This window comes from Dermacentor albipictus, chromosome 5 (assembly GCF_038994185.2).
Source record: "Dermacentor albipictus isolate Rhodes 1998 colony chromosome 5, USDA_Dalb.pri_finalv2, whole genome shotgun sequence".
Classification (NCBI taxonomy): Eukaryota; Metazoa; Arthropoda; class Arachnida; order Ixodida; family Ixodidae; genus Dermacentor; species Dermacentor albipictus.
In genome coordinates, this window is record NC_091825.1 from 136,053,735 (window position 1) to 136,067,938 (window position 14,204).

At 49.3% G+C, this 14,204-nt stretch overlaps 1 protein-coding gene across 1 annotated transcript in view; it reads left to right on the forward strand.

Annotated features, from left to right (window-relative positions):
- Nucleotides 1–201: 201 nt before the first annotated feature.
- LOC135909253 (protein FAM107B) overlaps nucleotides 202–14,204 on the forward strand; it is a 206,046-nt gene continuing 192,043 nt past the window's right edge. Inside the window, exon 1 of the mRNA XM_065441144.1 lies at nucleotides 202–1,621. The gene's annotated coding sequence lies outside the window, so the exon portion shown is untranslated. The remainder of the gene's footprint in view (nucleotides 1,622–14,204) is intronic.

Here is a 14,204-nt window from a genome sequence, read left to right on the forward strand (position 1 = left end):
AGCGAGGCCGTCCGTCTGGCGCATCTCCCTGCCCTCCCCCATCGGTTCCCTTCCCCCTTTGCTCGCGGCGACGGAAAAAATAAGCGCAGCATGCAAACACGGAGCGGCCGGCGTCCGACCGGCTTCCTCCTCTCCCGGCGAGTCCAGCCCCATCGCGGCGTGTACTCGTTCCTTTCGGTTACGCGCTCGTGCTCCCAGTGCCAGTCAGCCGGGCAGCAGGTCTGCGGCAGGTCTCGCTCGCGCATCGCTCGACGAGTCAGCATCCAAGTCGAGTTGGGTCACGCCGATAACGTAGCGTCGCTGTCACTTGTGACGACGTCGTGGGAGGAGGCCGTGCCCACTCTCCGCGATTCCTTTAACAGTGCCGGTCCCCTCGCCGCGGGGTTGTGACGTCAGGTCGTCACATCGGGAGCCCGTACCTGCGGTGGTGCGACAGGCCGGCGGGATTTCGTCGAATGATTCGGCGTGGACCGGCGACCGATACAGAGCGTTCCAAGTGTGCGTGCTTCTCCGCAAGTGGCATCGCCGTGGTTTTTCGACTGTTTGCGAGAACATCCCTTCGACGATAGGGGACTGCCACATCCGTGAATACGAGTGAGTGAGTGTCGCGAAATTTGGCAAACAGACTGTACTGTGCTTGTGGTGTTGCCTAGGAGTGGCATTCTTTGGCTCTACTGCTACCTCGAGTGTGCGAGTGCCTTTTGAGTGCGGGGAAATTGTACTGACTGTACGTCGGCACGATTTTTTTATCAAATCGCATTTCGCCGAACCTTCCAGTCGGTGCAGCCGCGACATCTTTGGACACTACTGACGTTAATAGGGGTGAATTCAAACGTAGCCCTCCCGAAGCATCCCGTCGAGTGCTTCGTTCTTCAACTTAAGGTATCCAAATTTCTAAACGCATCAAGAAGCTCGAACGAGAGACTTCTAGATTAGACTGTACCGCTGCTTGCTTTTTAAGCGTACGTGGTTGAGCGGGACGCCTTGTTTGCCGTGACTATCTTTCGGGAAATATCACTGACAAGAACAGGCGCTAATATAGGCAGCTGGCCATAGTCCCGAGAAGAAACTTCGCCGCAAGGACACGCGGAATCGGCCAACACAACAGTGCGCAGCCGCTACCGCCAACTTCCGGACACCCATCCACCTGTTCCGGCGCCCACTGCGTCTTCTCGTTCATTCAAGCAACAGACTACAGCGAACGACCGCCGAGATAACGGCGCCACTCGCAACAAACTGTACTGACGATACACCGTCGGACGTCAGCCCAGCAGCGATGCTCGCTTAAGACCGGCCGATACTGCTCGAGAAGAGCATTGTCCGCGGCGTCTTCTCTATAAGCCGGTCCCGTTACAAGGCACGCGCTCGGTCTGCCAGCCCACTACCGGCATTGAAGCTTCGGGAGCAAAAAGAAGGCAGCGGCGTCTCAGGCCTGTTGTGCTTCCTGACGAGTCTTCGCTCCGGGCTACACGTCGGCCTTGCACCGACGTCTGCTACGCGCTCCTTTGACGAGCGGGGGGAAGGAGGTGATCTCGCCGGATTACAAGCTGCGCCTCGGCGCCCGACGGCCCCCAAACCTGGCTCCCGCTCTCCGCTGGCTTCTTGGCCGGGAAGACGACAGGTAGGGTTTACACCGGGCGAGCGTGTACGCTGCATGAGGCGTGCTTCGGCAAGGCTCGCCGCAGTCTCGGGCGAAGCAGCGCGCGATCCGTCTTTCTTCCCGATTGCGCGGTCTCCCCTGAGCGGCCCTCTCTGCACGCCTCCTACGCGGCCACTGCTTCGTGGCTTCGCCTGTCTGTCTTGTTATTTTTTTTCCTTTTGTTCTTCTTCTTCCCGTTCTTTCTGTATTTACTTTTCTTCCTTTCTTATTTCTCTTGCCGTCTGTCTTCTTCTTGCGCTCCTCTTAATATCGCTCTTTCATATCATGGAATGGGCCCTCGTGTTCCTCATTCGAAAGCGCTTTGTTCCTGGGCTTATTCTCCGGTATATATATATATATCTATGTATACGGGGTTCCCGGAGCTTGTTATAAAGCGCCGTAAAAGGGCAGCAATTGTTTTCCGCACGCCTTGATTCGTGCGTCTTTTTTTTTTTTTCCTTGTCTGAACGGCTCCTCCAGATTAGGAAAGTGAGCCTATATACCTCTTGCGGGGGGAAGCGGAGGCTGAAATTTCCAGCTGTTCGCACCCGTGGGGATTCACGAGTCTCTCTGTCCGCTCCAGTAAATATCGCGGAAAGTGCGCGCAGCGCCAAGCTGCCCCGAAACCGAGAACAGACAGAAACAAGGCCGGCAGAACCTTGGAAGTTCATTTGCTCTTGAACGTGCGTCCCGGGGCCGGGCCAGGTGCGTTATTAGCGCCGTTTCGCCTGCTGAGCCATGCAATAAAGCTGGCCGACTCTCGCGGATGCTGCCGGCTTGTCAGAGAAGACACACATGGTGTTCTCTGACAAGGGGTTACGAACATTACTCTGGACATTCATATAGCGTCTGTAGATGTTTTACTAATAACATCTATAATGTCTATTGAACGGGCTGTGAACTTATAGATTTGGGCATTTTGTCGACTGCTGTATACGCTTTCTAAACAAACATGTTTTGAGAGTCGATTGGATTAGGGAGTGACACTCCTTGATGAGCGCTGGAGAGGTTTACCCAGTGGCACGCATAGCATAGTGCGAAAAGTCGACAAACTGATGGCACTTTTACAGAGCTGTGTTCTTTCGTCCCATGAGCAAGACATCACATAGGAATATGACTGACGTCGTATATATAGCGCAGTATTACTGGCTAATTTTCACCTCTTGGGGTCTTTAAACGTGCATCCAAAGCGTTGTATACGGGAGCGCGCTCTTGCATTCCGCCCCCATCGAAATTGCGGCCGCCGTTGCCGGGTGTCCAACCCGGGACCTCGTTCGTGCCGGAAGGACGTACCTATATATATATGTAAATATATATATATATATATATATATATATATATATATATATATATATCGTATATCTATACAGAATCATATTGCTGAAAGAAGGCGCATGGGTCTAGGCAAACGGGATGAACGGACAAAGCGTTGTTCATTCAGTGCTTCGCCCGTTGATTCCATTTTTCCTATACATTTATACAGCCGTATACTATCATGCGCGGTTACCATGCGTAGTAATACGTGGACGGTTATTCTATTTAAGTATAGCACGTACGGATCAGTCGTGCACTCTTTTGCTGCACGTTGACGCTTCTCTCATACCTTGAGAAACACCTCGTGTTGCTACAGATGCCACATCACGCACCCTAATGAAAGTATTTAAAGTGTATACTCAGGTAGATGCGACTTATACAGCCGAAACTCTATCGTCAAAATTTGGCAACTATATAGTTGCACAGTCTCTGTCCGACGTGCTAAATGTGTATCCAAGCGCGGGCCCATTCACTCTGTGGCAGTAATGTCTTCTCCACGGTTCTGCTGGGAGTAACCGGCGGCGTTCTGTTACCGGAAATGTTCAGATGCAGCGTGCCGAGCGGGACCCTGCGCACGAACGAGTTCTCATCTAGCGTATACCAGAGTATTTCTCCTCGTTCGCGAAGTGTTGCAACGCAACTTATCCGTGCCTCCCGCGGCTTGTGGTGAGAACAAGTGCCCCTACGGTGCGCGGTGTAGGAATATCAAAGTCAACGCCTTGGCTAAGTATATTTTTTTTCAGTGGGAAAAACTTTATCATTATGCATACCCGCAGAGCGGCGAGTTGCTGAGCGTTTGTAGACGCTTGCCGAAAACATACACGAGACGACCCTCCCGTACTTACCTTGCCTGAACATCGACATGCATTGAGTGCGGAATTCATGGCGCTTTTCGTTATTAGGAAATGTTCATTGACCGGCCAACAGCGCTATAAAGTACGTTATCAATCAGGATTAACAGGAGTCCGTCCTTAAGAGTCGCTCCGTCGTATCGCTCACTTTTTGAATAGTGGCGCTGAATTGTAGCACAGGACGAGTGGAAGGACACGCTAATTTAAAAGTAGTCTTAAAAAAACGCTCACTCTAAACATGTTACACCTTTATAAGTGTATAAAGGGTGTTCGGTTGTCCCATGGCTAACACCCTCACGTTTAAGCGGTAAGATCAAATTGTTGGTGGGAACCAGTGATGGCATCTTATTTGCCGACTTTTTCTTGCAAGTAAATATGGTGGCAGTGACAGCCGACATAAAAGTGCATTAAATAAAGTTTCATGTCTATCGCTGTGAAATTCTCCTGCCGGATATTTCTGTGCGCCCAAGGCTGTCGGAATGATTACATAGTTTTTCAACTACGTCTCTTGTCATCGAAAGTGTATAGTTAGAGCTCCGTTGTCGTCATCTGTAAAATTTTGTAAGGCTCTAATGGTACGGGTGTTACCCGTGTGATAAGAAAACACCCTTAAGGGTGTAAATGTTTTTACAGTGCGCTACAGTTTAGTCAATCTGCTATAGCATTCCTTCAAAACCGTTAAATATCAGCGAATAAAGTGAAGGCCGAAATTTACCTCTTCTTTCTTTTTTTTTTCATCACCAAGCACGGTGTCGCTGAGTTCGTTGTGACGTCTCGACTGCGTTTCCTCGTGTTTTACCCGTTTATACGCAGTAGAAATTCCGAAAATGGTACAGTATAATTAAGTCCGTGCTTGCTTTCAAGCGTAATACAATCTTTAATTATGAACATTTGATTACTAATAAGCTGTATGAATTCATGACGTCGCGGCGACTATAGTGCGGGTATTTCATGGTAGTGTCGCCACCCGCATTTTCTATTTCTGCACGTGCTATATCTAGCCTACCAAGCTACTGCTCATGGTAATACTCGAATGCTTGGAGCTCCACAAGTGCAATATATTATAACTTAGCTTAACGCTTCTCTTTAGTGTCATAAGACAGAGGGGGCCGCTTAAATTGGCAGCGTATGGGAAATTGACAGAACGAAAACGCATATTCCTGGCAGTATGCAAGCTCCCCAGACGACTAGACTTATACTTTCATCTTTCTCAAAAATGTTACTCTTTCCAGCTTGTATAGGCGCTTTTCTTTTTTTCACCATATCTTTTAAGGGAAGTCCGTGAATCCGCCCATGGTCTTGCACACGCACACATACACACACAGCAGTCACAACGACGTTCATGTTTACCCGCCGTGGTTGCTCAGTGGCTATGGTGTTGGAAACACTGCTGAGCACGAGGTCGCGGGATCGAATCCCGGCCACGGCGGCCGCATTTCGATGGGGGCGAAATGCGAAAACACCCGTGTGCTTAGATTTAGGTGCACGTTAAAGAACCCCAGGTGGTCAAAATTTCCGGAGTCCTCCACTACGGCGTGCCTCATAATCAGAAAGTGGTTTCGGCACGTAAAACCCCAAATATTATTATTATTACGTTCATGTTTCAGGTCATCAACACAGGCACCTCCCACCACTCGGATCAAATTAGGGATAAACACAGTCCACGCGATGCCTCGATCCAGTCGCCCGCTTGCCGTGAAGTGCTGGCTGCACAAGGAGACAATTGTACAGCGCTCATCGATTGACGCAGCCGCACATGGGTATTTCATTGCTACGGCCGTGGCGTTTGTTGGCCTGCTTTTCATAAGTGCGGGGCGTTTTCAGAAGAGGCCGGATAAATTAGCGTGCTATAGTCTGAGTTCTAGGGGGCGCTCTGTGTTTACTGACCTGCCGAACAAAGAACGAGCTTTGATTTGCCACGTGCACGCTTCCCAATATGACTAAGATCATAGCCGGTATTTCAGCGGTATCGCTGACGCTACAATCACTGTCGTACGTAGCCATGCCCGATCGCGTGTATCTGTGAATGTGTGCAAGTGTACGTGTTTCATCTGGCCTGCGTTTTGGCTGTTATGCTCACACTGGGAGCGAACGAATCAAAGCTGAGATTAATAATAAGTGTCCATATGGTCATATGGATACCTGCTTAATAGCGTAGTGCTAATAAATAATTAAGTGTTTCGGGAGAGCATCAATAGTCATTATAAACGCTGCTGCAGTCGCGTTCGTTAGAATCTCATTCCGGAAGGCTGTTCCAGGTTGAGGTGCTCACGAATTGATCATAACTGTAGTAATCATCGAAATAGAATTAGATGTCCTGTGTGCGAAACGATGGCGTCCATTGGCCAATTTAATTGCGCCTGATCGCTTCTTCACGGTGCACTACATAAAATGTATGCTATAGGCCAGGAGGCCTAAGCCACTAAAGAGGCCTGGTCTTGGTTTTAATTCCGCTAAAATTAGCGAAATATTTTATTTTCTACCCCATAACCACCACCACTTCCTCCTCCTCCTCCCCCTCCTCCTCATCATCATCAGCAGCAGCAGCAGCTGCAGCAGCAGCGGGCATCCAGTGCAACACAACGCACCTTTTCTTACTATATGGTCACTGCCGTACGCGTTTGCAAATCGAGTGTTGCCGATTTGGCCGTGCTTCCTGCCTCGTACATACTTGGTATTTGCATTCTGACGCAGCCGCGCCCTGCCAAACCACCACCGCCACCCTGTACTACTATATTTGTGCTGCGTCAAATGCGCGCTGGTAACTCTGGGCTAAAGCAGTTCTCAACTACGAAGCGAGACAGCTCATTATCGCGTGCCAAACGGTCTGTCATGAATCGGTTCGAGAAAGAAGGAAGCGGTATATATAAGGAAGCGCGTAGTGTATAGAGGCGCGCATTTATGTAATGAAGATGCTGGTTTAGCAGTATACGAGAACGCACAGGTTTCACGTATACGCGTACTATCTGTGGACGAATGATGTCTATACATATCGAGGGAACCTTGGGGAGCGGTCTTCACATCCGAACAGCTATCTATGCGCCTCGCGTAGACGGGGTGCTCTGCGATGTGCCGTGCGCACGCCAGCACCGGTCGTCGTCTTACGGTATATTCGCGCCGTATAACGGATGAGCGCGCGAGGAGGCATGAACGATTAGTAGCCACTTTGCCGGCGCGAACGGAGTCGCACCTGCGAATCGGGGCTATTCCGCCGCCGAGAGGAAACGCGGGCGCCGAGGTCACGGCGGCGCGGACGACGGCGCGATTCGTTTTGAGACGCTGCGTTCGCGGCACCGCGCTCGGCTGTACAACTGCGGTGCTTGCGTCCGGAAGGCGAGGGTTTAATGTAGAGGAAAGGGAAGGCGGGTTTTTGTTTTCTCGAAAGCTTGCGTCCTGTTTGCGCTTGTCTCACTAACGTAACGCCAAAAGAAAAAATGGCTGTGGCTTAGCTAAGGTTAAGCCCAGGATGCGAAGCATACTAGCCTTTATTTTAAAGCAACAGCGTTAAGGAGCTCGTGTCGCAGAAAAGCCCGTGTCGTCGGCGTCGGCTCAGGCGTGCGGCGCTTGCTCAGGCGCACATTTCGTTGTCGCGCCGAACGCTGCGTTGCTCGACGCTCACCGCGTCCGATGCGGGGGGCGACGCCGCGAGCGACGGCGCGAGTTGGAGCCCCGTTTCTCCTCTGTCGTGACGTCACGGTGTCACGTGGTATTGAGGGCGACACCGCCGCGCCTGAGGAGCTGGGTTGAGCTCTAGTAATATGCTTCGCATAAAAAAGAGAGAAATGGGCAGGGAGGTTAACGAAGGAGGTATACCCGGTTGACTACCCTGCACTTGGATAGGGTGGATGCGTCGTCAGAAACATCATCGTCACACTGTTTAAATCCACTGCAGGGAGCCCAGTTGATGACCACTTACCTCTCTCCCGCATCAGCTTGGCACATCCCATGCCTGCAGATTTTCTAGTCTCACTGCGCCGTCTAATTCTTGGCAGCCCTCACCGGAATATACCCCGCCCTCATATTTTTTTTTTAGCACCCATCGCTGTTACCTTAATCGAACATCGGTTAACCTTTCATACCCATCGCATGACCTCACCGATTGCCCTTCTACCTCTTTACCTGAACTAGAACATCGTTTTTCGGCGCTTGCTCTCTGACGTATACCAATCAGGCAGTGCTATTAGATGCGAACAGCTCCTTTTAAACCCTGCTCCCGTTTGGCTCGCGCCAGTTGCTTCCACTATACACTGCACCGAACTAGTGAAGCAAAAGTAGCTCTGACTGCTTAGGACTAGGGGTAAGAGTATACGTGGAAGGCACCTCAGCAGTGCAGCATCCGGGAAAGGAGGGCGGAGGAGAGAGAGAACGGACAAAGGGTATTTGCACTTCGTGTGAGCCCAGACGGCAGTGCAGACGAGGCAACCTTACCAGGTGCGTTGCTGCCAGAAAGAAAGAAAGAGAGAAAGAACGAAAGAAAGAAAGAAAGAAAGGAAGAAAGAAAGAAAGAAAGAAAGAAAGAAAGAAAGAAAGAAAGAAAGAAAGAAAGAAAGAAAGAAAGAAAGAAAGAAAGAAAGAAAGAAAGAAACGTTTAGAGCAAGAGTGGGTTAGAGACGCCGCATCGCTCGCTTAGGCGTTGGGACGTACACTGAGGAAGTAACGCCGGAAGAAATTGGGGCCGCTTCTCGCGAGGCAGGTCTCAATGCGGCGTGGAACACGCGCCCCATTAGACCCAGAGTCGCGTGCTGTGCGCGAGGCCTGGGAAACAGCTTGTGCGTGTTTATTTGTGCACGGGGCCCCGGGTCAGTGTGCATCTCGCGACTCGTCCTGTGTGCGCGCGCAGCGCGCGCGTGGTTTGCGCCCACTTCGATCCCGACTTCCGCGCCGCCCTGCACTGTTTGAAGCTCCAAACCGGCCGTTGGCTGTGGTGCTGCAAAGCGAGCGGGGAAAGGAGGGTGGCGCCGAAGCGCCTGGGTTATCACCAGAGCGCGTGATTATTTGTTAGTGCTTACATGTAGGTATAAACCAGAGGCGGATACAGGATAGCCCCCAAGGGAAGGGGCCAACGGAGGTGTCAATGCTGTCAGTCAGCATGTCTCAATGAAGGGGCTGTGGGGGGGGGGGGGGGGGATTTTATATATCCGTTAGTGGTATGGGCTGTGAACTGGATGCGCACGTATACGGTGCCACGTGATGGGACCTGCCTCTTTCCTGTCTGGTTCGTGTAAACAGCGTTGCTTAATATAGTCACCAGAAAGGACCGGTGCGTAAGTTTGCTGCCGTGTGGGGCCATCGGCAAACGTGCACCGAACATGCACTGGTGCCCGTGAGATATGCGTGAGGCTTAAGTGGCGTGGGCTCGATAACCGCTTGGCAGTTGAGGCCTTATATCTGGGGCGTGAGATATATGACCCCTCACTCCCTTTCCACATAACAAGTACAGTTATTTCCTAATCTGGAATGGTGGATTTCTTGACTTTGTTGCATGATACTGCAGTTGTCACGGTCTTGTAACTGCTATGGTGTGTGGGGCGACTTACAGGAGAAAATTATCCTGTCGGGATTCTCCTTACTACTTTTCTTGGGATGCTCACTCGTACCCCTCCTCCGCCTCCTTCCACGGAAATTGCGACCGAGGACACTAAAATATTGCGTCACCCCTCAACACAGCGAGCAAGAAGACATTTCTCTTTTATAGTCTAACTTAGCTGAATTTGTTTATGATGAAGGCGAACGGCCTTCGCCTTGAGTACAGTTCACGAAGGCAGAAGCAGCGGAGGCCTACACCGTCTTTCGTCGGAAATCATTATTTGACGTTTCAGAACTTTTCGCAATGCTCGCAGTGCAGCATACACTGTGGCGTCGTCAGTTTACACGCGTATAGCTTGTGACGCAGTGAGTGGAGGTAAACTTGGGATGCGTAACAAGCTACCTCACCGCAACAAGCCACCAAGGTCGTGGCGTTTTACTTTCCGTCTGCGCAAGGAAATATAGGTGCACCGGTGGTCCACCATGGAACCACTTTCGTTGTACTGCTCTATCGGACCTTACATACATAGGCATGTCGAACATACCCTTGTGCGGCTTACCGAAATAAGAGAAAACATCAAAAGAAGAACGGGGAAAGTGCACTCCAACAGAAAAACGGGAAGGCGCGAGTGAGGCGTTTTTATTTTTCTCGACTCGCTCGGGCGTAATCACAGTTTCCGCCCACAAAGAGAGAGGCATGCGCCTTGAACGAACCTTCGTTCCACCCGCGCTACGCCACTTATCCCGCAGACCACCATGCCCGGCGGGGAGGAAATTGAACACCCGCTATAATACGGCACCCCTCATAATACGCACGATCCATTTATAGGCCGCGACACCCCTTCCAGCGCTGAGAGCCGTGTTTGCAGCAATGGGCAACCAATCTTCGCCGTCCCGTTTGCGGCGCGTCACAGTAGTCGTTAGAGCGAAGTGTGTCAACTAAACGCGGCGAGCTATAGGAAACTGGCTTATGCGTTAGTTGACTGAGAAAAAAAAAAAAAACTGGGACATGATATAGACGGCGTGCGTATAGTCGCTGTCAGGCGTCTCAATCTGCTGCTCCGGTTGCGTTTAGTATAGCTTGCGCTCGCGAGAGCGTTAAATTACGTTTGTTTGTCCGCAATCGAATCAAATTGTGGAGCTTGACGTCCTGGAGCAGCACAGTAAGTCACGATGGAACGCCGTATTAATCGGAAACTCCAGGCTGATTTTTTTTTTCGTCTGGTATTCTGGAATTCTTTAACGTGCACCTATAAATCTAATGCACGTTGAGTTTCTTGCATTGCGTCGCCATAAAGACTTAACAGCCTCAGCCAGGAATCGAACCCCCGATCTCGTTTTCAGCAGCAGAATGCCATAGCGTGCACTGAGCCTTCGCGCCGATTTTTATCCGCAGTGACGACATGCGTGGACTTGCGCTTTACAGTGTAAACCTTGGGCAATTATGCTTCCGAATATAGGTGAACGGCGCACCGATTTAGTTAGCACAGACAGAGAGATTGTTATATTTTAATGATGGCTCTAGGCTTATTCCGCGAAGTGGATAAAGGGAAGGAAGGATATATGGCATACCCTACTATAAGCGGCTTCTCATACGAAGCTCCATAATTAATGAGATATGTACGCTTCTGGATTATTTGGATGGTTTTTGTACGGACGGAGCGTTGGAGAACCAGCGTAATGATATGTGTTATTGTTTTCTTTTTTTTCTGTCAGGAAATATAGATACGAGAGAGAGAAGTCATCCTTTCTTTCAGATCAGCACAAACATCCCGGTATCACTGACGCTATTCACTGCATGACCGTATGTGCTGCCGTAGGCGAATTGAACACGAACTGCTGATAAAAATTTCGGAACAACATGATCTAAGGATTATGCTTGAGATTGGGCGCATACTGGTGATACTGATTAATCGACGTGCGATGCGCTGTTATTTCCCGGTAGAATTAATTGCTCCCATAAGTGAAATTCATGTGTAAAAGATATCTGTCAGTTTTGGTGTTTCTGTTTTGATCGTCCTGTTCGCCGCGTTTTATCTGTCCGTGCTTGAGATGAAAACATAGGCACGCTTTTGAAAGGACTGCGACGAGCGTAAACGGACTTTCGTTTCTCGTCCTCGCCGTTGGATCACGACACACATTGCGGCCAAATCCAACAAATAGTCGGTCTCACTACAACTTGTGAAAACGTAGGTTCCTGGATTCGGATGATCGTCGCCCTCAAGAATGACAACGAGAGCACTTTGTTAGAACGGACCAGCCAAGGTTTAATTCTATTCCGGGGCGAAGCCAGGCGCAAGGATAACTTTAGCCAGCAGGGTTCTCTCACGCGCAGGCATCCCAACGCAAAGTTCGCAATAGGTGGTCAGAAAATTTTGTTGTGGGAGTTCATATCGTTTTTTTTTCTTTATTTCTTCAATTTAACCTAGGTAGGACATTACGCAGTATAATAGCAAGGGCTTGGTGGCGCAACCCACCGCCCCGTTCCAAAAGGGACGCTCATAACATCCATCCATTCATCCACAGTTCGGACCGCCGTCACAAGCACGGGCAGTTTGTATACAGCTGCCTCGGGAGACGCCATGGCAGGCTGTAGTTTATAGTTACTGCGTGTGCTCCCCTTGTGCTATTTTACATGCAGTAACACTACTTTAGTTTGGCTTTCACGAAGGTGTACACTATTTTGATTGTAATGACGGACAGTGCTGCGTGCGACGTATGCTGGGGCGAAGAGAGCGTCGAACATTTATTGTTCCACTGTAATCGATTTCAGTCAGAAAGACAAACATTATCTATCGCACTGCGATGACTGGGCGATCGGCTGTTGTCCGTTCATGTATACTTGAAGACTGTCCTCATCGCTCATTGGCCCACAAAGCTGTTAAGGCACTTTTGTTTTCTTTGAGAGCCGCTTAAACCCGCTTTAGAGGTGGAGACAAATTCGCGAATATATACAGCTCCGCGCTACACAGTCGGGAGGCTGCCAACTTTCGCGAGTTTTATTAAGCGGCCCGAGAATCTGAGCCTGTATTTACGTCTATATGCCCCGTGCTGCGTGACTCCATGCGGTTTGATGCATTTTCCACATCCGCCGGCAGGGCCGCCCATCGGGCAAGACACACACATGGAGGGCCAGGTTAAACATGTATATACGCACGTGGCACTGGTTTCGAGCCATGCGCCGTCAAAGTTGCGGTAAGAATACACTGTTCTTCAACTTACCCTTTTAAAGAAAACGCTGCTTTATGCATTGAAGAACAAAAGTAATTGGAACGCCAATGATGGAACGACAGTGAAAATTAATATCCCGAAACTGATATAGTCCTGAGCATTCGTTCCAAGCGGATACGTCTTGCGAACTTACCGGCTATGCTTAGTAAATTGGAATACGTGTCGTAAAGTGAACAGCTACAAAAGTTCAATAATGTAATTACGTTACCTATTCAGTTTGGCACACAGATTTCACGTAGAGGTAATGGCCGCCTCATCGAGTGATTTAGCTCAAGGGTTAGAATCGTGCTATTTGCCGCAGGTAATTTAGATTTAAATTTGCTGCAGCTAGGGAAAAGAACACCTGGTACATCCTATCGTTCACATTTCCGTGAGAATTATGATTCAGGCTCCTTAAGAACACAATAATTGCGAGGAGTTTACTGACGGGACAAGCCTTGGCAGAAGTACTATTTCCCGTACCCCTTCTGAATGAGTGCATACGCTCAGCAGGTACCAGTCGGATTACCGCCACTTCGTTTACTGATACTATTTTACTAATCGGAAAGCCAATCTGTTTTCGTAACTTTTTAAAGAAGCGTTTGGTTTGTTTCCGTCGTACGTACAACCAGCACGGCAGGTTTTTATTATTATTATTAGAAAATGATATAAATTTTTGAATAACTTATGGGAAGATATTTTAGATATTTCTAGTACAATCATTAAACCTGGTGTTGTTTATGAAGATTTTAGTTTAATAATCAAAACTATCAATATATTATTATTATTATTATCTGGACTAAAGGCATGCACTGGAACATGCCGAGATATATCTCGCCTCTCCGTTCGCGCCGTCTGCATACAACAATTTACGATCGAAATCGAGAACCCTGTCCTGCCTGGTAGCTATCCACCGGGCAGCTTAGTCAAGGCACTGCAGCGATCGAGAAAACATGTCGAACTTCAGCTGGTTATTCCGATATTCTGAGCGTATCTTTGCGAGTGGATCGGGGCTCTGGGCCGGCGAAACTAAGGAATGCGTTCCATCGAGCGGAGAAAACTCGAGCAGTCGCCAACTTCGCGGACGTTTTATTGCCGTTATCTCCCGCGCCGCCGCATATATAAGGACGGTCGAACGAGGGACGACTCGCTTTATTCTTGTTGATGTGGCTGATCTCGAAACTCATCGACATATATATATATATATATATATATATATATATATATATATATGAGAGAGAGAGAGAGAGAGAGAGAGAGAGAGAGCAGACAATGAAGCCAAGGTAAGCATCGGGGAAATTATCTTGTGGTTGAAATTGGAGTGTAGAAAATATTCAAGAAAAGGGAAACGAAAGTGGACGAAAAAATAACTTGCCGCCGGTGGGGGCCGAATCCATATATGCGGCATTCACTTGCGCTCTTGACCTCGCAAAGAACGTCAAGCGCTATCAAAAAGATTAATTTACGTGGATTACGCCGCGTCTCGCTCGACGCCACTGTTTTTATCACTCGTAGGCCTGAATCCATGTGCCTCGCAGAATGTACGAAGCTCCCATAAAGCGGCAAATGGTCTTCGAACACTGGCACTTTCTATGAATGGATATCTGTGAAATATCCTCCGCGAAAAGAAAAGCAAGAATCCGCCCGGGTGTAATCAAGAAGCT